The 27,837-nt window shown below is 38.5% G+C and overlaps 1 long non-coding RNA gene across 1 annotated transcript in view; it reads right to left on the reverse strand.

Annotated features, from left to right (window-relative positions):
- LOC132667434 (uncharacterized) overlaps nt 1–27,837 on the reverse strand; it is a 500,530-nt gene that overhangs the window by 292,579 nt on the left and 180,114 nt on the right. Inside the window, exon 2 of the long non-coding RNA XR_013555415.2 lies at nt 16,522–16,642. This is a non-coding gene — a long non-coding RNA (uncharacterized LOC132667434). The remainder of the gene's footprint in view (nt 1–16,521; nt 16,643–27,837) is intronic.

The raw sequence follows: 27,837 nt of genomic DNA on the forward strand, positions 1-27,837 counted from the left end.
TTCTATCCTTGTTTACTGGCTTAGCAGCCAGCTGAGGTTGAAAAAGCCTAGTAGGTGCAGGTTCTCTCTCTCCAATTCCTCCCTCCCTGAGGTATCACCTTTTCCCTATTTTCAGGTCAAAATAAAGGCAAGCAGACATCGAAATTTAAGAGGTTTAGATTTCAAAACATGCTATCCAAGGCTTTGGACAAGTTAGTTACCAAACTTTATACCAATATCTTGCTTTAACATTTTCTTATGTATCAGTGATCTAGTAAACCTGTGTCATTTTCTAAATCATACTCATGTTTCAGAGCCTTCCATACCCACATCATTTTCATACACTTCCTTCCATCTAGAATGTCTTCTGTCTCCCAATTTTCGGTTTCAATTTTTGTGACCCAACCCGTCTTACATGATATAGTTCAAATGGTACCACATTCATGAAGACTTTCTTACTGGTACCAAATAGATGTGATTTTCTTCCTCTGATAAACTATAACATCTCTCCCAGGGTTCTTAACATCTTATCTATTGTTCACAATTATTTGTGAATGTTTCATACCACTCATTGGATGAAGCATCCATAGCTTTATTGATTAGACCCAGAGACCCTTGAAGATTACTCTACATGTCATATATGCTTAACAGGCTAAATTGAAAGCTACAGGAAGAATTTCAAAACTATTAGTTTCATACTATTAAGTTGCATGCATTACAAAATGAGGGAAATTATTAGAAATCAAGTAATTTCAACAAGCATTTCTATGTGCTAGTCACTATTCTAAATGAAGAATTTGGGAGAAATATTTTGAGGACTATACTCCTATCAAAATGAACCTCTTCTCCAAAATTGCCACCTTCACACAGAGTGGATCTGTAACTATCTTTTTAATATTACTTCACCCTCCATCCTCACTATAGTTACAGATGTAAACACAGACCTGAGTTAGACCAGTTGAACTGTGTCATGGGAACAATAGCCTGGGGCACTGATACTCCAGCATTCTGTACACAGAGCATCAGAAAGGACCCATCTGTAATAAGGTAGAATAAACATATTTAAATTTCACTGGGAATCCTACCATCTGTCACCTGTCCCCACCCATTTCTAGTTCACCATGTTTTAGTTCTCTCGGTTCTTCCTCCCCTCTCTCAAGTGTTCTTCCCAATGACAGATGCTGATTAACTTATGCTTAACAGTTTACTCATCTCTGTTTCATGGTCTCCTTCCAAATTACTGCCTTTGACTCTCCCTGGGTGGAATATTGGAAAATAGGATTATACAATACACCTTCTTTGGTTTGTACGAACAAAGTGTTATTTTAAACAAATTTTCTCACCTCTAAATCAAGTCCTGCCAACAAAATGAATAGGCTGGTAATACTCAATTACAAGATTCAGAGAGTTACAGCTTCCCCAGCCTTTCATCTGTACTTATTAGCTGCAGAGGGATGGAACATTTCCAGGTTCCTTGGAGTCAAAGCAGTATGTTTCCTTTGACCCAAGCTACCAGGGTATTCTAGGAATGACAATGTATAGGCTAAGGCCGTAGGTCTCAAAACGCTAAAGTTAACTTAGCTTTATGAAAGCTGTTGTATTGGTTTTGAATTGATGTGGAAATAGGAACTGTTTTATTGTTTTATTACAGCTACTATATTCTGTTGAAGTATTTCTAGGTACATTATCTTGAGTCTATACTAGATGCTATCCATCTATTATTCTAATCCCTGTGCATAAGTGATCTCATTTCATACATAAAACAATTGTGAAATAGATATTGTTCTTTGCAGGAACATCTGGAAGGAGGAGGAAACAGATACAACACAGAGCTTGCTTTTTGCTAGCTATCCCATGGACTGCATGCTGATTTTAATGGGCAGGAATGTCCCACACGGAAATATAGCTTGTGTAGAATATGAATTTTAGTAGTGACTTTAGTAATATACCGATTGAAAAATCAAAATTACATTAGCTAAGTAGGAAGGGATTTTATGAGTTACGAGAGGCATTGAAGTTCAGTGCTAACATTTTGTTCTTTGGGATTAGTTTATTTGAATGTTTAGGCTATTTAGAAATGAGAGGAGAAAGGATTCCATCATTAACCCAGATTTATTTTGTTGAAATAAAGTGTTATTTGGTGGCAGGCCTGCATGTTAGTAGCTCTTTATGTTATTGCTATCTGATACAACTATATCTTAGATATAATTATTACTATTTAAACTGAAAACACCAGTAATAGTGCATCATTCCACAGTCTGCATAACTTATGGAGGAGAGCTACTAGTCTTCACACGGGGGTGGTTTCACATTGGAAAAGTATTAACAGATAAAAACAGCAATTTGCTCAAATTGGTATGATATCTTTATTATACCTTCTCAGCTCAATTGGGCCAAATTTGACACTCTAAATTGCTATAATTTTGAGCTCTCCAGTTTTATTATTAAATAAAAGCCTAAATTTTATATATTTGCAAAGAAAAGATAACTTACCTAATTTTTTTAGTAATTAGTTATAATTACATGTGGCACTGTGTTATCATTACCTTCCTTGGAGACTAAGGATACAGGTAGACTTTTCAAAGATAGATCAAGCAGAAGGGACAGAGGGACCAGCCTGATAACCACCTAGAGATACCAAGGTCAGGATATGCTTGGGTGTAGCAAAAAATCACTTGGTGGCAACAACTTATAAAGGGTAAAGCTAAAGATAAAGCTGGGAAGACAGGTTGGATTCAAGTTGCAGAAGTCTCTGAATGACAGACTGAAGAAAGTATTTTATTCTATAAGCAATGAGGATATATTAAAGGTTAAAATAGGGTAGTGATCTAATAAGAATGATTCTCAAATCCTGGGAACAAAGTAAGAGACATCAAGAAGACAGAGACTAAAGGTAGGAAAGTCATTTTGGAAGTAACTGCATATTAATGAATGTACTATAAACAGGATACTCTAAAAATAAATGTCTATAGCTTTCATATTGTTCTAATGACCCAGGTCACTCACATTTTAGGAGATAGCATGATTTCTGCCAAATCTCCAATCAAAATACTTGGAGTGGGGAATTATATTAGTCAGGCACTGTCCTCTCCACCTCCACAACCTTAGAAATACTCTTAAGTTTATAGAAATGTTTAACAAACAACAACACAAACCTGAAATCTACTAATTTGCCAAAGATACAACCATTTCACTTATATGCTGTCTACACCTGCTTTCATGCTACAATGGTAAAGTTGAATAGTTTAAACCGAGACCTATGGCCCGCAAAGCATCCCCCACCCCTTTTTAAACATGATTTGGCCCTTACAGAAATAGTTTGATAATCCCTGTGCTAGACTACTATCTGCTCCTGGTAGAGGCCTTCTTTGTTAATCTCTGAGCAACCACTCCAGAAATGCAGTTTCTTACTAGTTTCCTCTTTCTCCTCTAGATTAGCACTGCCTTTTGTCAGTTCTCTATTTCCAGTGCAGCAGCTGGAAATCTACTGTTCCAGGAACACTTGCCATCAAGTTGGCTAGGATTGGCCAACAAACACTCCAGCTTCAATGATTACTTTGGTTACCTGTAAACATAAATCAAAATGTACAAGGTAGGTCTAAGTGAAACATCCAGGACAATTCAAAGGAATTAGAAAATCAATGGTCGATGCCCCATTTCCACATAGCTCCCTTCCGCTGCCCACTTTGCACTGCTCCAGAAGAACTCTACTGCATAAAAATTTAATAGCAAGTTCTCTGATGAAATTCCTAAAGATGAATAGGAGTGGAAAATGGTAATAATTATGTTTCCACCCTTCTCATCTTATTACAAAAAAAAAGACAAAAGAGAAAGAAATATGTAGCCAAGAGACTTGCAATTTTGTCATTGGTAGCTAATAAATGCCCGAATGAAATCAATGTTTTATTATGGAGCCCCGGAAACTACAGCTGTTTCCCTCCCTGCAAAATGAAGAAGCAGAGTGCTCTCATCAAGCTAAGCTGACAAACAGGCTTCTCTTCATTGCCCTAAAATAGGCAGGTGTTTTTTTGACAGTGCACTGCCACCGATAAACTCAATACTTTTTATAATTTTCACTAAATTATCTTTATTCATTTCTCTGCACATTCAAGAAAGAGAGACAGCATGAGAATTTTCAACGATATCAGAAAGCTAGTGAAGAAAAATATCCTTTCTTTTAACGTCTACACGCTAACAGTGTGGTGCACTTCAGCTTGAAACTATAATCTGAATAAACAGCAATAAACATAACGGGAAGAATAATGATAGTCAAAATGCAACATAACATGTTTTCAGAACACTCAAAATGCAGTAAAATATGGGAAAAGGTTTGAATGACTGTTTTAGCATGTCTTTGAAAGTTCATAGTGTCCTTTTTGTGATACAACAAAAGCAAAACTTAAGCCAATGCATTTCATTGAACCCTTAAAGCAAACAGCGGACAGCTAGATTACCCTGATTTGCAGAGAACTGTCACCTAACACAGTTTATTGCATGCTTTGCTCTTTGTTCACAGCACTGTGGATCTGTGTGCAGGCTCAAGAGATCAAATGGACTTCTGCTCTCACTAGGGTCAATAGCTAAAGATCTAAGAAGAAAGACTGCACAGCCAAAGCCAATGATGTGACATAGATTATTAAAAAATAAAATGCTTTCACTCAGGAAATAGTTCAGATGGTTAAGTATGCCAGCTGTTTAGAGAGAACAATTAATCTGTTGGTTATTTTCTCTGGTATGTGACAGCCTTAATTCAAAGAAGGATGATAATGTCTACTGCTATGCTCCAGAATTTGTGTAGTACATAACACATCTTTTTCCCTAAAATACTTTGATGAATAATCTTTTCACATTCCAGAGGCATCCAGGTAGAGTAGGAAAAAAAATGAGTATTGAAGGCAAATAGGGTGGAAATTCCAGATATTCCACATCTATTTATTTCATATATGACCTTGGAGAAGTCACTTGGCCCTTCTCAGCTGGAGTTCTCTCACCTGGAATTACAACTACCTCACAGAATTGTTGTAAGAATTTAATAGTGTACTTAAAGAGTTGAGTATTATCATACTATTCATCTATGTTTTGGCCTTCTAAACAATTCAGTGAGATAGGAGGGCAAGTATTATGATTCTATCCTTTCCTGTCCCTATCCTATATCAGTTCCAGGAAAACAACTCAAGCTTGCTCTGGGTTCCTTCCACTCTAACTTTATAATAGTTCATTAGAATGGCTGCAAAATGGATTGCAATATAGGCAGGTTTTTATGGAGTGACTCATAAGGTCATAAAGTAGTATTTTGTTTTTACTGTGTCAAAACTTGTGACCAATAGAGAGGCAGGAAAGCTTTCAGCCAAATATTAATACAATCACTGAGAACACCAAAGGTGAAAGACAACTGTGGTCAGAGACCAGGAAGGGAGGGGGCAGATCATCAAAGTTCCAGCCAGCTAAAATAAATATGGGGCCAGTGTCAGCAGGGAATGCAATCATGAAGTAATATTTTAGGAAAGGTAAGCAAAAGCAACATGGTCTAAATACATTTTGAGGACAGAGCCGCAGGAATTGATGAAGATCCACTAGGAAAAATCAGGAAGGCTGTTCTAAAGATGCAGAAATAAACCTGCTCAAAATGTTCTACCAAAGGCAGGGCCTCTTTAGAAGGGTCATTCTTTCAGACCTAGAATATTGTCTGTACTCATCAGAAAAGCAGAGTGCTTTGAACATAGCATTTGTTACTCTATTAGTCACTACTCTAGGCATTTCCACAGAGGAAATTTAATATAGGCAATTAGTTACCCAGTAATAAAAGTTAAGAAGCCAAACGGGATGAAGAGTCAACCCAAAGAATAACAACTGCATTAAGACTATTACCCCTACAGCTGTAGACACAGAAGGAGAGGTGGCATCACCAGAATGCAGTAGTGAAAGCCATCCAGCAAGGGCTGGAGCCATAAAGCAGTTCACCCTGAAACTGAGACTAGGGAAGAAGGGGTAGACTTGTAGGAACTGAAGCCAGAAAAGAGATACAGCTACTGCCAGAGACACTGCCTGAAGCAGAGCTGGAGAAAAGGAAAGATATTCATTTCTGCCTCAGCTTCCCCCATCTCATTCCCCAAGTGTCTCCCACTAGCCAAAGCCAGCCGGAACCAGAATACCCAGGAGACAAGGAACAGCACACCCAGCCCTCCCACTGTAATACAGAGCCTACAAGAGGAAATTGAGGGATGGATTGAACACTGACCAGCATGCAGACTGAGCTGAAATTCTCTCTACCCAGTGTTCTCTCCTCTCTCATTTACTTTCCTATGAAGACCAAAACATGTTTGTAATTCTGGGTCAATACCAGTCACAAAAAAAGTTAAGCATTTCCTACTCTATGCTTCTATAATAACATTGTACTATCAAGTCCATTGTCCCATTATGCTGTAACTTGTTTTTCTCAGTGAACGCTGCTTAAAGAAATTGCCAAAAGTCATCTTTGTATTACTCACCTTTGTACACTGAGGGTCTAGCACAGCACCTGCCACTTGGCATGTCTGATGAATGAATGAACTTAAAGGGGTAAGCTACCGTAACTTTTGTTAAAGACACTATGAGTAAATTCAAGAAATTTGCTCACAGTACTTGTAAGGACATTTAGAATAGAAATTATGAATAAGGTAAGGTCATCCAAAGATGAGAGATCCAAGAAAATCTACACATCTGGATTAAAATTTAAATCATATTTTATAATAAAAGAAAAATAATGAGAAACAAAATCAAATTCATCTTTGGTTACTCTAGACTTTTAATTCCCAAGTCTGGTTTTGTTCTCACCTGTCTTTTCCTCCCATTTCTCCTTCTTCAAATGCATCATGGTTGAGCAGGGAGTGGCAACAAAGAGGGAGACTAAAACATTAGCTCTGCTGGAAAGAGTATGAATATCCCCTTAGCACACAGGTCAACACTGGAAAAAGAAGCATTCTTTCTTTTAATCCCTATTCTCTCCTGGGCAGCATGGCCACCAGCCATCCTTAATTAAATACACCATTCAGGAGTCAAGCAAAATATGTACCAGTCTCTGGTACATATTCATTCTATACTGGCTAGCTTACTCTCTCAAAATTCTTATCACAATACTTAATAATTGTCCTCTCCTGCTAGAATGTAAGCTCCATGAGAACAAGACATGATCTATTTTGTTCACCTTGCAAAGATATGCTTAGTAACTATTGTTAAATAAATACATTAGAGAATACTGTTCTGTGGTATCTAAGATGAACTTCCAGTTCCTCCTTTTTAGACACTGGCAAAATATTTTTTTTTTCATTTTGAGCTATAAACTCTCTGCTTATCTAGTCTAGATTTCTCTTATTTAAAATCCAAAATCCCACAATATTCTTATCCCCTGCTCTTCTATACTGAAATATTGCCTTGTTCATTCAGGGCCCTTCTTATACAAAGTCATTAATTTTTGTATCTATAAATTAATATATTCTTTAAATACAGAAATAAATTGAGTTTTGCAAACACATAAATGTGTTTTGAAATATTTTGGCTGCCTGCTTTGTTGGCTAACTATGAGCACCTTATATCTCTGGCTTAATCCTACTGCACCCTCACTGTTGAGAGTACTCACTGTTCAAGCATGTGTTTTCTGCTAAAGACACCATGATCTCCCAGGTACTTTCTGTGCTTTTTGGAAGAAGAAGATTCCATAGAGTTTTCCACAGAGTTTTCCAACAACCCCTTCTACTCCAGCCATGGCAAAACATGGGAGCCATGACATTTCCTTGAAATCAAACACCCTCCAAACCACTGACAGGGGCTGTAATCTGAATATTTCACACTGCAGGTCACCGAATCTTATATAGTTATGAAATCATGCCTCAGCAGATTAGTTTTAAACATTCAAAGACATTTTGATGAAAGCAAACCTACAGAACTTATGCTGATTTAATACCACAATTACTGACTATAAAACATATGTTCATGGTATTCAAAATTATAGTTATATTAAACATTTACAGAACTGGGTGTTTTTAAACATTTAAGTTTTTCATTTAACTTGTTTTTAACAACACATAAAAAGACTTTCAAGAAAGTAAGCATATATACATGAAACTCAATTTTCTCCTATTATATGGGGGGATCGTTACACACTACTGAACACCAAAGGCTTCAGAGCTCAACACCAAAAAAGAAAAAATAAAAATAAATCTGTTTTAAGAAAGAATTAAATCATTTTGACAGTGTTAAACAGATATTCCAAAGACAATATCCACATATAAAAGCTAATTAATTTGGGTTCTTTAATTGGATCTCATTCACTCTTAATATATGAATAATCTGCAAACTAAACCAGACAAAGTAACATGAGCATTTTCCCCACTCTGGTCCACCAGTGACAAAAAATAGAAGTCATTCCAAAAAGTTCTCCATACACAGTCTAGAAAACACATCATTCCTGCTAATGCACTCACTTCTGAAGGGTACCTCTGACTTTTGCCATTTGAGTCTGGTCTTCTCTCATGCTGTTAGTCTTGTAGAAATGCCTGTTGCTTTGGCAAAGACCCATGCTGTGTTTGTGTTGCCAGATCATCTGAAAGTAGACTGTGTAGTAGCAGCAAAGGTCAAACAAGGCATGTGCATGTGGGGTCACCCCCAGGTTTGTTAGGCATGGGCCTTCTGTCACCTCCAAGTTAACCACCAGGTTCACTTCAATTTGGAAGACAGCAGACAGGAAGCAGAAACCCTGTATGTTTCATTTTGTTGAAGATGACATCAGAAGCATCTGGCTTTCAGGGGCATCAGAGACGGTGATTCAGTGTGTGGGCGTAGGCCCAACAGCAAGCAGCAAGAGGGGACAGGGTGGGATTTCACTACAGAAGCTCCTCAGGATGGTTGGAAGGTCGTTCTTTGGAGGGATGGTCTCCAAGTCTGATTCTGGGAGGGCTTTAATGCCTATTAAGAAAGTCCTTTTCTGCCTGCTCCAGCAGGAATGGGTTCTACTGAACCAGAGGCACCTGTGTGATCCATTCATCTTCTCAACTTTTGTTTCTTTGTATCCCCTCTCTCCTGCTTCATAAACATCTACCTCTCCAATCATTCCCAATGGCATTGCTCTAATACCTTCACTACTACACAAAGAATAAAGAGAAACTTTCTTTTGACTTCAAATGTCTCACAGCTAACATCCTTTCCCTGTTTCCCTTCCTAAGAATAATTCTTTAAAGAATTACTCTTACTTCTGAATATATTTTCGACCCACCCCAACCTGACTGACATCTCCCCAGATCACTGAGACTGCTCTGTGCAAGGTTGCTTATAGCTTCCATGTTGGTAAGTGGCAGCCCCTGTCATTTGACCTCTCACAATTGGATTCAGTTAGATATTTCTTTCCTGGAACTGTGCTTCTGTGACCATATTCTCCTGATGTCATTCATCTTCTCTTCTTCTTATCCTCTGATCCTAAGTGATCGCATCCATTCCCATGGCATTAAATTCCATCTTTAAATAGGCAACACCCAGATTCCCACATCCAGATCACAAATAAAATAGCCTCGGCAATATGAAATGTTGTACATAAAATACAGTCTTAACTTTACCCCCCAGGTTCTAGGAGTTATCAAAACACATTTAAACCAAATGGCTCCTCTGCTCAAAACCACCTGCTAAACACAGAATAAAATCCAAACTTCCTGTATAAGCCAGAATCTGCCTCCTTCTCCAATTCACCTGATGTTCCTCCATATCACCCCCCCACCTCCAACCACAGTGAGCTCCTTTCAGCTCTGTGGGCATATTGAGAGTTTTCATACTTCCAACCTTTTAGTACAGGCTATTGTCTCTGCCTGAGATGTACTTTCCCTCTTAATCTTTGAATGACTTCTTCCTTCTCTTCCTTCTGGGCCAAATGTAAACGTCAACTCTTCAGAGGGGTCATCCCTGATAACATATAATACCATTCCATTGGAAATTGAGTTCCAAACAACTCACTTCCACTGCTTTGGTACACAGCCTGTTTGGAAGTTGGAGACTATTTATTACATACAGCCCCAGAAGTTAACCAATATGCTCTTTGCACCTCAGTCATTTCTTCTCTGTTCCTTGGTCTTCCCTTCCCCCTGACTACCTGAGTCTTTCTTACCATCAAGATCTGCTCTCAGAACAAACATACATACTCAGTGTTAAAGGAAAGGAAAGAAAAGCAAGGAAAAGCAAGGAAAAGCAAAGCAAAGCAAAGCAAAGCAAAGCAAAGCAAAGCAAAGCAAAGCAAAGGAAAGCAAAGGAAAGCAAAGGAAAGCAAAGGAAAGCAAAGGAAAGCAAAGGAAAGCAAAGGAAAGCAAAGGAAAGCAAAGGAAAGAAAAGCAAGCAGTATCTCTAAGTGTCTTATCCAGTAAGAGGAAAACATGTATGAAAAGTATGTGTACTGTTTGATTCCTTCCCAACACCCAGGAAAGCACGATGTTAGGATTCCATTTACTTTACTTCCCATTGTGCCACATAAAATGTCAAGACAAGATTTTTAAAGACTTTAAGTCATACCTTTTACAACATGTTACCATAGATTTCCTGAAGTAGCTGATGGAAATATTATAATTCTCAGAGATACTTACTAAATCCACCTGTAAGTCATGAAGGAGGTCAGTGAATATACCTGACAAACAAAAACCCACAAGCATGTTCACAAGCATGAGAACCAGGGTGCTCTTCCCTGCCCAAACCCGAGGCCAGTGTATGGTCTCTCAGTTGAGTGGCTTCTCATATTAGCAGCAAACAAGCACTCTGCATTGACTGAAATAGGCACTAGGGCAAGAGCAGTCATCAATGGTCACCTATGAAGAGATTTCACCTGGTCCGACATTTAGATTTGTCAAAAAGAGCACCAAAAAGATCATCAAACTTCAAAATATATTGTTGCCTATATTTTATTGTAAGTTTTATTAAATTCAGAAGCTAACATTACTTTAAGACTGAGTACCCAAGCAATAACCCATGATTATAAAACAAATCAATGTGAAAAAGATCTAACTTACATAAATTGAAGCAACAACTAACTTTTCAGACACTCAAATACCTGATGCCTTAGTAATATCTAAATGATTCCCATTGCCCCGAAAATGTAGGTTTTATACATAGCCAAACAACAACAACAACAAACCACAATACTTGCTTCCAAATCAATAGAAAGCTGCTGTTACAGGAACTTTCACATCACATTTATGCCTCCACTCTCAACAAGTTATTTGCACTGCGAGTTGGAACAAAGCAACAGTACTACTGAGACTGATAATGCATGACAATTAAATATTGCATTAGCTTCAATTAAGCCATCAGAATTTACTTCAGAACTACTTCTATGTCATTTCTTGACCAGCTTTGCAGAGAAAAAAAAATTTACATCTGGTAAAATTACCCTTTTGCTCAAAGAATGAAAAGTCTTGTTTCAGAAGGGTCACACTGGACAATCAGGGTCATATAATGAGTTTAGCCCCTTGTCCCCTCCACTGTTGTGAGGAAATTTCTTTCCCCACACTCCTCCTGTCTGTTGGAGGAACCCACTTCAAGGCTGGCTTCCTCCCACGGTGCAGCCGCACACCAGGAAGGCGACAACCCACCACAGGGGATGCACACAGTAGGCACTAAGTCATATGGTTTCTGCCACCAAATTATAGTAAACACTAGGAGTCACACAGCAGCAGAGATACAATTTTAGAGATGTCATTCCAACCAGAGCCATGTTAAGCTGCTGGATTCCAGGATGCTTGCAGTGAAATTGGTTGTCCTCTAAATGGTTTCCTCTAAAAATGTAATTGCTTTGTTCTGGGTTCAGAAAGGCATGGGAGGGAGAGCACGATTTCCATCCCCTACTGCGTCCACAGATTCCAACTGCAAGTGCACTGGCTGGTAAAACAATAAAGTCATCGTCTTTTATCTCAATGCCAAGATAGATTCTTTCCTTGGCTTCCAGACAAAATTCACTTATTATAATTATCTTCGGAGCGCTGGCGGTGGCCACCATCTAAAACTCTATAAATGTTCCAGTGAAACCCTGTGGAGCTGGTGCTTGTGTTGAGCTGGGCAGGTGACTCTCCCCCTAACTGCTTCGGTGTCATTTCCCTCACACAGAGGCGAGGACACATGCGATGCAGCAGCACTGTGGGAAAGTAGCTGCAGGCGAAACTCACTTATTACAAAGCACACGTGGAACTCCTCTTTGGCACACTTCATGAAACCTAAGTTGACATTTTACACTGAAAGAAAGTTTTTGTACCGAATACTGTGTTACAGGAGCACTGGGTTGTTATGCACATAAGTGCTGTTTGCAATATATAATTTTGACTATACTAATGTATTATTAGCCATGTGAAATTCATGTACACTTAAATATTTATATCGAGAACCCTCTCAACATCTATAGTGCCATCTGTAACAATTTTATTTATGGTTTCTGATATCATTTGTCCCCTCATTCTGCCTGAATTGATCCCTGTTTCCTTCTTTATTCTCTTTTTAAAAATCTAATTAAAGAAGAATTTAATCATATGCCCAGATGTACTGAAAAGAATATTGCTTAACATAATTTTATGACAATTTCAGTTGGAGAATATAGAAAAGACTTGATTTTTACACACAATTCTTGTAGTGAGGCCATTAAAATTTAGCAAATATGTGGGGCGCCTGGGTGGCTCAGTTGGTTGGGTGTCCAACTTCGGCTCAGGTCATGATCTTGCAGTTCGTGAGTTCAAGCCCTGGGTCAGCCTCTGTGCTGATAGCTCAGAGCCTGGAGCCTGCTTCAGATTCTGTGTCTCCTTCTCTCTCTGCCCCTTCCCTGCTCACGCTCTGTGTTTCTCTGTCTCTCAAAAATGAATAAACATTAACAATTTTTTTTAATAAAAAAATGAGCAAATTTGGGGGCACGTGGGCAGCTCAGTCGGTTAAGTGTCCGACTTCGGCTAAGGTCTGATCTCATTGTTCGTGAGTTCCAGCCTCTCATTGGGCTCTGTGCTGACAGCTCAGAGCCTGGAGCCTACTTCAGATTCTGTGTCTCCCTCCCTGATCCTCCCCCGCCCCCACTTGCACTCTGTGTCTCTCTCAAAAATAAACATTAAAAAAAAATTTTTTTTAAGTGAGCAAATTTGTGGGTGCCTGGGTGGCTCATTCGGTTAAGCATCTGACTTCATCTTAGGTCATGATATCCCAGCTGTTGAGTTCGACCCCCGCATCCGGCTCTGTGCTGACAGATCAGAGCCTGGACCTATTTCAGATTCTGTCTCCATCTCTCTCTGCCCCTCCCCTGCCACCAAAAAATAAATAAACATTAATTTTTTTTTAATGACCAAATTTTACATGCCTCTTTCAAGCTGTGGAGTTTGTATATAAACTACCTTAAGGAATAATGGAAACCCAGTTTTTAGAGTTTTTTCTCTTAATTTAGGTTTTTACCTACACATAATTATTTTAAATTAAACAGGAAAAAGGTCTTATGTCATACATTTATGCATCAGAAATTGACATCAAGTTTATTTTTTAGTCATCCAAGGTCATACAACTAGGAACTGAAGGATGCTGGACTGGTCAGTGTCTCTTAGCCACAAACAATAACATAGTCTGTTCTCTACCACCCCAAGTGTCCTGCATTAGCAGCAATTCACCATTTTCCAGAACCATTAAGGAAGGCAAACCAATTTAAACACCTCCTTCCCATACAATTTTCCAGATTTGTAAATTGACGAGCCAGTAGCTGAAACAGATGTACAGATGTGGCAGTGGGGATTCTAGGTCATGCAGTGAAGGGCACAGGTAAAGAGATGGAGAAAAAGAAAACATCACAGAGATCTGTGTTATGGAGGTCAGAAACCGCCAGTCCTCAGGGGAGGTTATAAAGGCAGGACCCAAATCCCCGTCAGCTGCAACACACATAGTACACACCCTCCCCCACCCCCAGCAACTGTACTGACTGCAAAATAGCAGTGCCAGAATAGCCACTACAGTGAGCTGTGTTCAAGCAGAACATGCCTGACCCAGTGAGTGCCCTTTAAGAACATGGAAGAGAATCCAGATTTTCAATGAAAAAGGAAGTTAGCTGAGAAAGAGAAGCTTACGAACAAGCTGGCTGACCCAATAAGCCTTACGGTTTCAATGAGGGGATGCTGTGTGATTAGAGAAATGGCAGGAACCATGACTTTTCCCTGGAGGCCAACATGGAGGGCCAACCCCAGGCCCAAATGCATCAATGTTCATGTTAGAGAAACAATACGCACAAGTTCCAGGAAACAGATATCCTCTCTGATGCTGTTTTGACACCCCAGAACTAATTCCAGGAAGAAGAGAGAAAATTCTGAACTGATAGAATATACCAATAACTGACATTTTGTTCTGTTTTTCACCATCAGGCAAAATAGAGGTACAAAACAGAGAATAAAGGTATTATAGATGAGTCAGGTTGCAAGAACTACTCCCTAAATACATGAAACTGCGTAACCCCTATATGAGGCGGAAGTATTAAATAATTTTAAAAAAAAGCCTTTCTCCTGCAAATTCTAAATCAGAGCCATTCCATCTCAAATGTGAAGAACTAAAATGCTTAATTCTTAAACAAACACCGACTCTTTGAGAGCATTTAATAAAACATACTATTTCCACATCCCTTGACCTAAATCCTAATTTCTTACTGTTTGAATAAACATCCAGGTTTCTAACTGACTTTATTCTAGGTTATCAAGTTTCAAACAGGACTTCAGTTAAGGCTTCTAAGGCATGTGAAACTCATTTGTTCTTCAAGCTTTCAGTGAGGAAGATCAATGTTCCAGTGTTGGCATGTGAAGGCAGGGAGGGATATTTGCCACCCTAATATTACAACATGCCTGCCTTGGCCTTACAGGATAATATGTTTTTAAAAATCCCTAAGTAGAAATGGAGGTTTGGGGAAATATAACTCATCCATAGATAATATAATACAAAATATGACACTGAAACATAAGTCACAGTTTTTTATTTTTTCCTGCCAAAGTGTAAACTTTGTAGATATTTTTATCAAAAGAAAACAAAAACTGGAGTCAACCCACGATTGCCATCTTGTGGAGAGATCCAGCACCATCTCGCCAGAATTTCTGTCCCTCAGGTGTTTGAAGGAAAATGCCTCCAGAGACTCCTCAGGCACTCCTTCCATTATTTAATAATCCTTGCTGCCAGGAAGCTCTGCCTCCTAGCTGACCCAGATCCCCAGGGTTATCTCCTGCGGGTACACAGAGGAACTGCCGCCACTTATTAAGCTGTGATGTTCTCCATGCTCAGGTCAAGTTATTAAATCATGCCTGTGATTTTACCTTTCTAGGTTAAAAAGTTCCACGCTATCTGACATTTCCACCAAATTCTCACGTTCCAGCACTGAAGTTGCCAAACTTCTGAAAACTTGGTCTGTGTTTCATGGTTTGGGTCATTTCTATGCTTGCTGACTCACTTCGTGCGCAGTTTTTAAGGCATTTGAATGGCCTATCTCTGTCCTCTTTTGAGAATGTCTGCAGGAGCAGTACTGGGTCTGCGGAGGTTCCGCCTCTCCTGAAGGAACGCTTACAGTCCCGGAAAAAGCCCTTCACGCCAGCACCTCAGGCCAGGTGCCGAGGGAACCAAATCATAGTGTGGACATTCGAGATTCTCTCCCATGGACACATATACACATAGTTAAATATGCCAAATTAATACGCAATAAGTGTATTATAAAATAATTTTGAAACCTCCAAAATACTGGACAATTTCCCCTTTGATCGCCACCTTCTATAATCTTTGTTTTATCACGAACATTATGAAAAACACATCTCCCCTTACACACATCCTCCACAAATGGACAACCAGCTCTAAATCCTGACTGCTCTACTTCTAAAATAAATCACACATGACCATTTCTCTCCAACTCTTACTACCCAGAGCTAAGTCCAAGCCAGCATCATCCCTTGCTTAAATTTTTGCAGTAGCCTTCAAGCCAATATTCCTTTTTCTACTCAGGCCTCCCTATAGTCTACTCTCAAAACAGAAGCCGGAATGACCCAGCTAAGACACACGTCAGATCACGGCACTCCCTGCCTTGCTCAAAACACTCTTGTTACTCCTAAAACTCAGAATAAATATCAAAATCTTCGTGAGCATCTATGCGGCCCTCACAAAATTGACCCCATTCTCTGTACCCCATCTCCTGCACTCTTTCCTGAGTTCACTCTGACCCAACCACACTGGCCTCCCTGCTTACACAATCAACCTGCTCCTGCCTCAGCGCCTTTGCTCTTACTGTGCTTTCTGTATGGTACGCTTTTCCCCCCAATATGCTCACAGGTAACTCTCTCATGACCTTTAGGTCTTTTCTCAAAAATCACCTTCTTAGCAAGGCCTTCCCTGGAAATTCTAGATAAAATGCTATCCCTTCTCCCTTTGTTTTATTTTTACTCCTTAGCATTCATAACCTACCAGCAAATATTTTTCTTGTTTATTGTCTGTAATAGTTTTCTATTGCTATCATGACCAATTACCACAAACATAACAGCTTAAGACAAGATAAACTTATCTTACAGTTCTGTAGATCACAAGTCCAGGGGGCTTCTTTGCTCCAGGTCTCCCGGGGCTGAAATCAAGGTGTTGGCAGGCTGGGCTCTTAGGAGACTCTAAGAATCTGCTTCCAAGTTTATTCAAGCTGTTGGCAGAATTCAGTTCCATGATGTTATTTAACTGATGTATTTTTGATGTCAGCCCAAAGTCTTCCTCAGCTTCCAAAGGCTGCCTGCACTCCTTGGCTCATGTCCCTCCACCCCTTATATTCAAAACTGAGTGGACAGTCTAGCTTTTCTTGGGCATCCAATCTCCTTACCTATCACTTCAGCCTCATCACTCCTGCCTTCCTCTTCTGCCCCATTACGGACTCCAGCCAGAGAAAGTTCTCTGCCTTTCAAGCTTCCTGTGATTAGTTTGGGCCCACCTGGATAATCGAGGCTGTTTTCCCTATTTAAAACCCTTAATCTTAATTACATGGGCAAAGTCCCTCCACAGCAGGATCTAGTTTCAGGTTTGATTAAATAACCATGTGACGGGAATCTTGGGGAACCGCCTTTAGAATTCTGCCTACCACATTATCAGTCTATCCCAATAGAATGTAAATCCCAGGAAGGCAGGAATTTTAATTTAGTGCAGCCCTGTACCTCCAACATAAAAACAGTGCTTGAGACAAAGCAGACAAACAACAAATAAATGTTGGATGAATGCATCTAGTCCAAGACTCCTTTCTTTTTTTTAATTCCAGTATAGCTAACATACATGTTAATTTCATGTGTACAATATAGTGATTCGACAATTCTACATATTACTCAGCGTCCAAGAGTTCTTAATGTGAAGATGTGAACTCTGCAAAATGATATGTAAAAAACATGTAGTGTGAATGCATGAGCACTTTTGTTTTCAGAGAAATGGGTCCATAATTTTCAACAAATTCTTACAATGGATATACTTTCCGGTTTGCCCGGGATGATTCTTATTTATGCCTCTTAAGTCGAAATAATTGGTTATTCATTGGACCCCATAAAAAGGTACCAACTTTTTACAATCTCAAAGTGTTAAGGTTTGTGTGATAAATTTTACGATTATCCTAGATTCTCAAAAATGTCCATGGTCCAACAGAAGTTAAAACTCTTCTCATCTCTTTAAGCCTCCATGTTGGGCTGTATTTAAACTTACACAGAGTCTATTTTTTCCCTCATAAAATATACACCCACTCCCTTGAAAACACAGGTGAAGGACTTTTCTAATTAAAGACCAACAAGTAGATCCTGACAAAACCCACCAGTTAACTATCTCACCAAAATACCACGTTGCTTAAGATTATAAATATGAGAGATGGCAATGGGTATAAAAACAAATATGTAACACTGATAATTTGGCCACACTGCCTTAGATGTGATATTGTGTCCCATCTTTTCAGTGACATAACAGCAATTTGTGCACCCCAATATTTCTTAGAAATGCTTGCACTGAAGAATTCTTGGTCTAAGAGATACTTATGAGACTTCAATCGTTTTAACTGTGCTCAAGCCTTGTATATATGGCAGAAGAAATACAGAATATTTAATAATTATACTTTAAAGGTGGATATATGGAAAATATTTCAGTTGTCCTAAAGACTTTCCTTGATTTCTAGTATACTTGTGTACTAGGGAAGATCAACTTGATTAGGAAATCTGATGGGTATTTTTTTTTTACTTGTTTTTCTTGTCTTCATTTGCTCCTTTCATAAAAATTTTGGGTTTATTCACTTTCTCTTAGAGAAATTTGTGGCATTACTGCCTGATCGCCAATTCCATCTGCAAATTTAAGGGCAAAAGATGGCCTCTGTTGAGAAAATTGACTATCTGTCTAAATGATTAAGGAGTTAAGGGACTTTGTATAGCTTTATAAATCTGCCTTCCCTCTACCTGCCCCCAAAAGCTTCATTTAGAGCCTTTTAACTTCTGTTAAATGCAAACAGTTTCTAATCAACCACTCAAAGCAAGGAATCAGTGTGTGTGTTATGTTTTAGCTGTAAAAAATTCATTTTCTGGGATTATAAATTCTATTTCAAGTTACATTAACAGAGCAAGATACCTCAGGAAGAATTCTGAATGAAATAAACATGTCCCTCACATGTTTCCTATATGATTCCCATAACACTCTCTCTTCTTCTTGGTCCTAGTGCCTCTCTGATATGGTTGTTTTTACCTATCTGTGCCTATAGACACTCTTTTCCCCTTCATGGGTAGAATCAATCTATGTTCCATATTAGAGACCCCAGATGGTCACTTGCCTGTTTTCAGTGTCTTAAGGGTACAGCCCTAAATGCCTCTAGCTATAAATAATCAACCTGTGAAATTGAGAAGACAAAACATTTTTGGAAAGGAAAGGAAAAAAACTTCACAGTGTGAATCCTAAGATGCAGAATTCTGAGTCAGTTAAATCCACACATGGCCAAGACAGCTTTGCAATCCTCTGCTACGTGGTAGTTAGTACCAGGTCTAAAGATCTCCAAAGATGCCCTGAAATAGCTTTAAAACACAAAGAAACTGAAAGGGAATAATTCAGGTTTTCATCTGTGCCTCAATACATCTTCTTCAAAAGCAACTGCTGAAGGAATAACAACATCACAGGCAGGGGCAAAATGCTGTCAGTCTTGTAAACTGTGGGTGGTGTCCCTGCTCCGAGATGATGGGCAGAGAGGACGGTATTTGAAGACGATGGCTTCTGTTGATGGAGCTTAAACTGTCTTCAGGGAACCCACTTCCGTTTTTCTCCTCATTGTCTTCCAGTGGGAATGGTTCAAATCTGTCGTTGGTGTTCTTGAAAAAAAATGACCGGAGGTCCACGGTAATATGTTCCGAGATGATCTGTTGACCAACAAGCTCATCAGGAATGTATCACCCAAACCTGGCCCAACCCAATTCTTTCCTCCTCTCCCACACTGACCTTTTCTTTTCTACTTGTGGTAAAATATACAAAACATTTATCATTTTAGCCATCTTTTAATATACGGTCTGTGACACTAAGCACATTCACATTGTTTTGCTACCATCACCACCATGCACCCACAGAACATTTTTCATTTGCAAAACTAAAACTCTGCACCCATTAAAAAATCATCCCCCATTTCTCACTATCCACTCACATTTCCTTCTTAAATTATCTTAATTTAAAACTTTTGCTTCTAAAAACTGGAGGGAGGGTTGGTAGATAAGATTGTATTCCTAGTATGTATATATTTTCCTGGTGAAAACAGCCATTTAAAATAAGCTTAGGGGTGCCCGGGTGGCTCAGTTGGTTAAGCCTCTGGCTTTTGATTTTGGCTCAGGTCATGATCTCACAGTTGGTGAGTTTGAGCCACACATTGGGCTCTATGCTGACAGCATGGAGCCTGCTTGGGACTGACTCTCTCTCTCTCTCTCTCTCTCTCTCTCTCTCTCTCTCCCCCCCTCTCTCTGCCCCTCCCCTGATTGTTCATTCTCTCTCTCAAAATAAGTAAACTAAAAAATAAAAATTAAAACAAATTAAAATAAGCTTAAAAATAAATAAGCTTAATCTACCACAGTCTATTACCATTTCAGTTAGGACTATTTCATTTGCCAATGACAAAACCTCAACTCAACTTTTTTGTTTTGTTTTGTTTTGTTTTGTTTACTCTAGAGAGAGAGAGAGAATGAACAGGAAAGAGGGGCAGAGGGAGGCTGAGAGAGAAGGAGAGAGAGAGAGAACGAATCTCAAGCAGTCTCCACTCTATCCTCAGTGCAGAGCCAAAAGTGGGGCTCAATCCCAGGACTCTGGGATCATGACCTGAGCCGAAATCAAGAGTTGGATGCTCAACTCACTAAGCCACCTAGGCACCCAAGGGAATAAGAACAGATTAAAAAAATGAGAGAGAAATCTGCTTTGTGTACCTGTGGAAAGGGAGGGTTGCATCTGAGGCTTAAAAACAAAAAGAATTCAAATATCTCTAAGACAATGTAAGATACTCTCTGCCATTTCCAGTTTTGACTTTGTTTCCCTCTACTCTGATGGATGTCAATGGAGGGGTGGGGGTAATACTGTTCCCCAGGGGACAGCCCACATGGCCCCCAGAGACCATTTTCATTGTCACAATTGGGGTATGCTACTGTAATCTAACAGGCAGATGCCCAGGAAGCTGTCAAACATCCTATAATACACAAGGCAGTATCCACAATAAAAATTTGTTGACCACAAGTATCAATAGCATCAAACTTGAGAAACCCTAATCTACTCCGTACCTATTCCTTCCAAATGTTCAGTAACATAAAATCTTCAATTTCCAAGCCACTCATCTAGTGGTCTCACCATCAAAGGACTGAAATTCCTCCCTACTTTCAATTTTTAAAACTGTCCATGAAGGACTCTCAGTAGACTTATTTGAGTCAATTGCCAATCAGTCACAGTCAGGAAGGAGGGGGTCACAGAGAGCTAGGGCCCAGGATGGCCTCTCAAAGCCCCTTTCCTTGTATAAGTGCCATCCTCAGAAGAGGAAAATTGCTATGATCTGGGTAAATATTCCAAACAGTGTGTATCACAAAGTAGAACTTTCGTGTTGTAACTATATTTTTTTAAAATAAGGTCTTAGTGTTGGTTCTTTCTGTGGCAAATTTCCCAAGACAGAAAAAAATCTATAATTGGAGTAGTTACCATACTTAGGTGGGGTTTTTTGTAACCAGATAAAGTGTTTAATCATCTAGTTTTATGCAGAAAGCATTTCCCCAAAATATAAAATAATTCAAGTAATGAGATATGCAAAACAGAGGGGGAAAGCATAGATATTTATAATGTTCACTTTTGAAATTGGCAAAAATAATGAATCTTTATGTCTGCAGTGATAAAGTTGGACTCCTCTCCTCTTAGTATCTCCATCTTCTGTTAGATTGCTTGCAGATCCACTGAAATTAGATGTCAGTGTAAATTATGGTGCAGGCGGACTTACTAGCCAAGGCTATGAAGGGTAGACACATAAAAACAAGGTGTTATTGAATGTAATTGCTTCTGATCTTAAAATTCTCAAGTGACAAAATTGATGCTGATGTGGTATTTGCATCAGGTAGTCCCTTTAATTGACACTGACTCAGTTGGGGACATCTTTTTTCTGAGTGGTTTTATTTTTTTCTTCATAATTCTTAAGTTCCAGAATAGGAAAGTCAGCAATTTACAAGTTGGATAGATCTGAGAGGTGAATAACAGTAGGTAGAGGAAGTAGAGATCTCTAAACTTCTTCCATGGCCCATGGTCCTGTAAACTCTAACGCGAGAAAATGAATCTGTATAAAGAGTATTTGGAGATAATACTTGGAAGAAAGTTAGCACTTTCTTGAACCTTGCTAAATTAGGAAGAAAGCCCCATTTGCAAACATTTCCATTCTTGTCTATTTCAATAAGGAGAAAGATGAAAAAGCATGACCCACAGGGCTCCTGGAGGAAGGATATGCATGGTTTTTCTGCTCATTTAAATACTTAACAAGCCACAGGGAAAAAAGAAGACATCCCATTCCACTGCCCATAACATATGTCAGTAAGTCATAAAAATAAATCATACCGTGGATGGCTTGTGAACATTGCTCAGCCTCCTGTGAGACATTAGCACTTGTTCTTGAGCCAAAAAAGCACAGTCCAACTATCTAATATTTGTTCTTCCCTGTCATGAGAAACAGTTTCCAGAAAACAGAGAAGATACTTAGTTAATTCTTACCTTGACTCTATGGCAAAATTATAATGTTCTCTCTAATAATTTTATGTCATAGAACTTCTTTGAATTAAAAGCGGATATTTCAGCAATATTTTTAGGTTTAGCAAAACTATAACATCTGAAAGAACTGATAAGAAGCTGGCTTTACACCTTATATGAATCAAATTAATAAATATTGCCTGAAGATGATGGTCTCTGGGAATTTAATATTGAGTATTAGGCTATACGGTGAATGAGATTTTTTCTACTCTATCATGTTTAAATTTGACCCAAACTGCAAAGCAGTATGTTTTCAAATATTTCCAAAAATTTATCTAACTGGTTATTCAGCAAAATATTTGTTAAAACTTATGTATCAAAGGAAGAAAATGAATCCTATGTAAAAACTTGGAAACTTCAAAGCAGTTGTTTTCCTGCATTGAAGGAAGATTTTCCAACTCTTCCTGATAATGTAGGTCAACTGCAAGGAATTTTGGGCCCATTCCCACCCAAAATATGAGTAGTGCCAGGTGACCAATGTTGCACATGATACATTTCACTGGGTCTCTCCAATCTGATCAGGGGTAAGAGGGGGAAAAAAATGAGGTAGGCAGGGATGAAATCAAGTTACATTAAAAAATACAATGTTGTTTGGCTGGAGAGCTCACTCATTACTGCCTGATAATTGCACCTTAACTACCACTCCACCCCACCCTCACCCTCAATTATTCCTGGCAGTCTCCAGGAAAGCTCCCATATGATGTCATGACCATCTGGGGCCTCTGATTTTTCCTCCTCCCCTGTTTCCACTCTCTTATGAATATATTTAAGGTCTATATAGCCTCATCTGGTGCCTGACATTTCTGACACAGAGGCACTCCATGGCATCCAAGCCCCACAAAGTACTAAGCCAACTACTGGGTGGAGTCTCTAAGGCAATGCTTTACCCCAACTGGTCTCAACTGCTGTTGCATCATGAAACCTCTGTTGAAAATGAGGGTTCTGACTTCTCTGCAAAGGTGAGACTTTGTACAACTTCCAAAGGTACAAGCAGCATCTCTCACAAATGACAGTACCTCCAATGCTTGTTCTGCTGGTCTGGAAACTGGCCTCTACTATGGCATGATCTTGCCAATAGGAAGACCACATCACTTCTGGGAGGATGGACCATTACTATCCTGCAGCTTTGCTATGTTCTCTGGGTCCTCTGAATACACAGAACCATGCTGGGCTTTACCCACAGGTGTAATGATGCCCTCTCCTCCTCGCGCGGTGCTGTTATGTCTATACCGAAACAGAGTTGCTTCATAGTTGAAGAAGTAGTAAGGGAAGGCACATTGTTGACTGACATCTCATTATGCCTCACCACCAAGCCCTGAGCATTATTATCAGAGCACACTTTGAGACCCTGACTCTCCACTGAGAAATCAATTTTTCCCCATTAAGGTCCTTTATCCCCAGTGAGATAAATGCAAGTTGACTCCTAGTGATTTCTGTGTCAGAACACCATTTCCAAGATACTGTAGGAAAGATGGCTTAGGCTTCATCCACAAAGACCTACAGCAAATGCTCTCTGCTCCAACTTAAATTCAATATTTAAAAATTTTTAAATATATCTTCTTTACTGTACATGTGCAGAAAAACACTAAAAAAAGTGAAAGGCCCATGAGAAACAAACAAAAAGAAAGAAGGAAAGAAAGAAAGAAAGAAAGAAAGAAAGAAAGAAAGAAAGAAAGAAAGAAAATAAAAAGAAAAAACCCTACTAAACAAAAACAAAAACAAAATAAAACAAAAACAAACAAAAAACCCTGAAGAACAAAGTCTCAGTGTAGGAAGAACAGAATCCTGGGCTTCTTGAAACCAAGTATGTTTAAACCAACAATATCCTCATAATACCTGCCTCCCCCCAACACACACACTTGGCTACATTCATCCAACATCACTTGTAAGTATGCCTGGTATCTATTTCTTTTTTTTTCTTTTTCATTCTAGCCCTTTTTGGTACCTTCAATGATAACCAGCTACGGCTTTTCCCCATTTTCCATTCCTCTCTCTTTTTCCACTCAAATAACACCTTTCATTTCATTAGTCTCCTTGTAAGGCAAAGACACCCTACTAAACTACTAGGAAATAAGATATAAAATGCTTCAAAGTAAACTTCAAAGCCTTAAAATAATCGCAACAAAGAAATTAAAATTTAAACATCAAAGAATTCCACATACTTAATCGCTAAAACTGAGAAAAGAGACTGACATCTCTTTTCAGGGGGAGGGGACCTCTAATTGTGAAAATTCTCCTTCTTCAAGAATAACTGAAGACAAAGCAATTATGTTTTAAAGGACACAGATGTAAATAGGATGTGTTGTTCGTATTTCTTTCTTCAGGCTAGCTATTTCTTCCCATATACACACACACACACACACACACACACAGATATATATAGATATATATAGATATATATAGATATATATATATATATACACACACACAGAATTAAAGTCTTAAGAGCTTGTGCATACCTCCACTTTCATTCTCTAAAAATGCCTGCCTCCATTGTAGCCGTTTAAATCAGGCATGCATTTTGCTGCACAGGATGGTTCAAGCACAACTAAAAGACTGAGCATTCAGTGACCTGAGATAGGTGTCCTCTTTCTGCAAGGAATAATACAGTTTCTTCAAACTGATAATTGTCACTAGAAGGAATTCATATTAGAACCTTAATCTTGCTCCAAAATTCTCTTGGTAAAAGCCTATAATTTGTGCAACCTGATGTATCTGACTGTCAGGAACAGATATTTAGCCTCCCCTGCTCCCGACACAGAGGACACTAGCCTATTCCAGTGTTTTTGTCTCCTGCTTTAATGATTAGTACTATTTCCATCATCTTTTTTCACTCTGCTTCAAACATCATACCATTGTCATCTATCGAAAAAGCTGAATACTAACAAGGAAATATGGTTCGTGCTGCACTTGAGCTTCCTTTGGGATTTTCACCACTAAAAATGCATCTTTCTCTTTTCTCTCTTTCTCTTCTCCTTTTTTTAATCTTACCACCTCAGTTATATTACATTTTCAAAAAGAGTTTGGTGATCACAGTTAGAAAACCGATACCAAAAAATAAATAGGCAAACAAAGCATTCCTGGGAGGTCCCGATGGCAGAGGACCCCCAAGCTCAATGTCAAGTTAAGTCCATTGGAACAGTAGTCCCACTATGGAAAATTGAAACAAGTCCACAGGATCAAATCCACTTCCAGTTACCACCAGTGACTAAACTAACATTTCTTGTAGAGCAATTTACTGTCTGTCATGGACCTTTGCCAAAAGCCTAACTAAAAAAGACCAAAAAAAGCTGAAAACATCCTCAATGCTGTTTATATTCAGGTCTGGCTAGCCATCAGTAATAATCATATTGTTGCAGAGGAACCAAGGAATAACGCTGCAAGAAGGGGAAGAAGGAAGAAAAGAGAATGCCAGGAAAAGGAAGAAAAATTGCCCTTTTAACCAGCTTCCTGGATAAAGAAATCAGAGAGCTCTACTAAAAAATAAAGAAAAGAAAATAAAGAAAAGAAAAAGAAAAAGAAAAGAGAGATTCCCTGAGACAGAACTGAAAATAAAACTAACCCATAAAAAAATCAATATTTAAAGAGAAGTAACCTGATTTGATCCTTCAAAAACATATTAATTCAATAGAGAAGCCACAATTCCAATTTTATAAATACAGTCCAGTGTACTTTTCTTTTGTTTACAGCTGCAAAAATTTTAAATCATTTTCTCACTCACTATCACATTCAAATCCTTTAATAATTCTAGGAAGCAAGTAAGATTAATTTCTAATACAAATGGACAATCAAGACATAGAAAATATATTTGTTAATTATCTGTTACAAAATAGGACATAAAGGTGGCTTGACAAACAAAGCGTTGAATTGAACCTTAATAAAAACTGTTCTATATTTAAGATCTAAAACACTATTGAAGGCTGTGCTCTTTCAGGCAGCAAATGTAATGGGAGATAGTCAGTGATGGAACCAGCAGTGGAGAGAAGGACTGAGTGCCCTCCTTGAAGAGATTAATTCTCCTTACATGGAAATAACTATAGTATCTAAATGTCACTCAATGGTATATAAGCTTCACTGGCCCATAAAAATATCACTTTCCTATGAATGAAAAACAGGATTAAGATCAAAGAATAAAGGCCATATTTTTAGAAGTTGGAGATAAATTATTTAAAAATATGTGAGTTGAATAAGCTGAATCAAAAAAAAAAAAGAGAGAGAGAGGCATTTACTTATTCTTTGCCTGAAATACACATGTGTTTTATTGTGCACCATACATTTTAAAATTTTAATTTAATTTCCATACATTTAGCTATTTAGAAATAGTGAAAATTAGATACTTCCTTGATACAATCCAATTTTTGCTGATTCTCTGGCCTACCTGCCACATTTCAAGTAAATAAGGTTAGGGCTTCAATAAATAATCTTGGGACTTCTTGTAAATGAATGAAATAAAAAGGAATTTCAATTATGTAAGACATTCTTTGATGATGTGATTATAGATCATAAAGAAGGCAGCACTGCCTGATGAAAGGCAAAGCTTTTGAAGTCAGACATGGCTTGATTTCTCTGTGCACCACTAACTATGCAGCATGACCAAGTCAGGGCTCTTTTCTGAGACTGTTTTTCCTCATCTGAAAAAGTGCAGGATATCTTAAGGATTAGGGATAACATGGCAAGTGGCCAGAAAAATGTCTGGCCTACCTTTAAGGCAGACTTTTAGAGAATAATAAAGAAGAATTTTGATTACCATCACCATCTCCCTTTTTTTTAAATATAACTTATTGTCAAGTTAGTTAACATACAGAGTATACGGTGTGCTCTTGCCTTCGAGGGTAGATTACCATGAATCATCACTTTCATACAACACCCAGTGCTCATCCCAACAAGTGCCCTCCTCAATTCCCATCACTCATTTTTCCCTCCCCTCACTGCCTACCCCATCAACCCTCAGTTTGTTCTCTGTATTTAAGACTCTCTTATGGTTTGACTCCTAGTTTATAATTTTTTTTCTCATCCCTTCCCTCATGGTCTTCTGTTAAGTTTCTCAAATTCCACATATGAGTGAGAACATATGATATCTGTCTTTCTCTGGCTGATTTATTTCACTTAGCTTAATACACTCCATTCTATCCACGTTGCAAATTACAAAATTTCATTTTTTTTCATTGCCGAGTAGTATCTCATTGTATATATATACCACATCTTCTTTATCCTTTCATCAGCTAGCTGATGGACATTTGGCCTCTTTCCATAATGTAGCTATTGGTTATAGCAGTGCCAAATTATGGATTATCATCATCTTCTACCTTTAAGATTGTATTCTACAAAAGTAAAGCCAAATTCTGGTTGCTTGACTTAGTTGATTAACTGCAAAATTAGACAGAAGGATGTGACTTTTATTGACTCTTAGAAGAACAAAATGATGTTTCGAACATTGTCATCACCACATCATCAATTCGTAACCATTAAAAATCAGAATTTATTAGCACTTCATACGTACAGGTGCCACCCCTCCACATCTGTTTAATACACACAGATGCAAATAAATTTTAAGATTTAATAAGCCTCAAGATTCACCAGTTAATACTGGCATAT

Source organism: Panthera onca, chromosome B2, assembly GCF_046562875.1.
Source record: "Panthera onca isolate mPanOnc1 chromosome B2, mPanOnc1 haplotype 2, whole genome shotgun sequence".
NCBI classification, from domain to species: Eukaryota; Metazoa; Chordata; class Mammalia; order Carnivora; family Felidae; genus Panthera; species Panthera onca.